This window comes from Bombus impatiens, unplaced genomic scaffold (assembly GCF_000188095.3).
Source record: "Bombus impatiens unplaced genomic scaffold, BIMP_2.2 scf_0479, whole genome shotgun sequence".
Taxonomy (NCBI): domain Eukaryota; kingdom Metazoa; phylum Arthropoda; class Insecta; order Hymenoptera; family Apidae; genus Bombus; species Bombus impatiens.
Window position 1 is genome coordinate 41,032 of NT_176898.1, and position 2,199 is coordinate 43,230.

Here is a 2,199-nt window from a genome sequence, read left to right on the forward strand (position 1 = left end):
TGCGCTTTCGTGGGGAGAAAACGAATTGGAAAAGAGAAAAAAAGGGATGAAAGCCGAAAGAACATTTCTTGACTTGAGCGAATTGCAACGCCCAAAGAACAAAAATAATGTAAGACAATTACTGGGGAAAATTAATTTTTATTATAAATTTATAGAAGATACCTGCAAACTCCTGGCACCACTTCATAACTTATTAAGGAAAAATGTCGAATTCATCTGCAATGAAGAATGTGAGAAATCATTTCAGAAGATCAAGGAATATCTCTGTTCAAGTCCGGTCCTAGCAACATATGAGCAAAACAAAGAAATATTCATTTATACAGATTCAAGTGGTGATGGTTTAGGAGCCGTTTTAAAACAACCCCAAGATAACAGTATGTTACACCCGGTTGCGCACTTCTCAAGAAAACTGAAACCAAACAGAATCAAAGATGAAAGCAATCTATCTCGAATGCCTTCCTATTAAAGAAGCGATTCAATATTGGCAACATTACACATTACTGCTGCTTCGCACAGAATGCTTGATATGAAACCTTATAGTGATAGCGTTCGTGATGAGAACTAGCTGCAGTGCGTATATAGCAGCAGATGGGTTCACGAAAATTGCATCAGGTCTAATATGGCGTTCTACGTGTACATCAACTGTACCTCGAATGATACACGTTGCTGAACCGAATAACAAGCGTATCAACTAAAAAATTGTAAAATAGAGATAACAATGAAGTGTTCGCAAGTGATCTTAGTTAATATATCTTGAACTTTGTTGCTGCATTTTCGATGATAGCAACTAGTGTTATTTGCAAGAATTGCAAAAGAAAAATTCAATCTTCTAGAACCAGAAACCGCGGCTTAGGTTCCAAAATTGCAATTAAGTGTGAGTATTGGATGAAATTTTTCAACTCATCTCCACTAATTGGCAATGCCAATCCATACCAAGTCATCTGAAATAAATCGCAGGATTGTGTTGGCGACTTTTAGAGAGCGGAATGGGAAAGATAAATTTATTTTATGGCCTAATGGATATTTTTCAGGTACATCAACTGCAACTCGAACGATACACGTTGCTGAACTGAATAACAAGCGTATCAACTAAAAAATTGTCAAACAGAGATAACAATGAAGTGTTCACAAGTAATCAGTTAATATATCTTAAATTTTGTTGCTACATTTTCGATGATAGCGACTAGTGTTATTTGCAAGAATTGCAAAAGAAAAATGCAGTCTTCCAGAACTAGAAACTGCGACTTAGGTTCCAAAATTGCAATTAAGTGCGAGTACTGGATGAAATTTTTCAACTTATCTCCACTAATTGGCAATGCCAATCCATACCAAAAGTCATCTGAAAAATCGCAGGATTGTGTTGGCGACTTTTAGAGAGCGGAATGGGAAAGATAAATTTATTTTATGGCCTAATGGATATTTTTCAGGGATTGGCTATCAATAGATACTATGGCTGTCCGGAAAATTTACATTCTGTTGTCTTGCGGGTATATAATCGTCCAATTTCGAGAGCTACCGAAAAAGATAGAAGAAAAGTTAGCGTTTCGGAAGAGAGAACGCCAGGAAAATGAGAGAATTGAATTCTTCGTGCGGGCTTGCTACACTCTTCGGGAAACACAGTAAGAAAGTGCTTGATATAATTGTAAAATCTAGGTTTCTCAATCTTATAACGTTGCATGGGAAAATAAAACGGGCACAGAACAGTACAATGATTAGTATGAAGGCAACAAAGATAATTGCACTATAAACCATATCAGTGCTAATAAAGTGGAAATTGATGTCATCACAGAAATATTTATGAGATCAGGAAAATGTATTGGAACATGTATTGGAGATGGAGATAGCGAAATGCATAAAGATATTAATGCATATGAAGACATTGTTGTTTAAAAGGAAGAATATGTTGGTCACGTATAGAAACGAATAGGCACAAGGCTAAAGGATGCCAAATAATGTTAAATAAACTGTTTTCGAATAATTACAATAGCGTTTTCACAAAAAGTGGAATTTCTAACTTGAGAAGGACAGACATAATAATTTGTAAATGTCCTAGGAATAGCGAAGAGTATAATCCATGCATGTTTTGAACCAGTTAAAGCTGGATTCCAAGTCACTTTACACAAAGTTCATCTGAAACAGAACTTTTGTTTGTAATTGCTTTTGTTTGTATTTGCTTTTTAGATGAATATAATTAAGTGC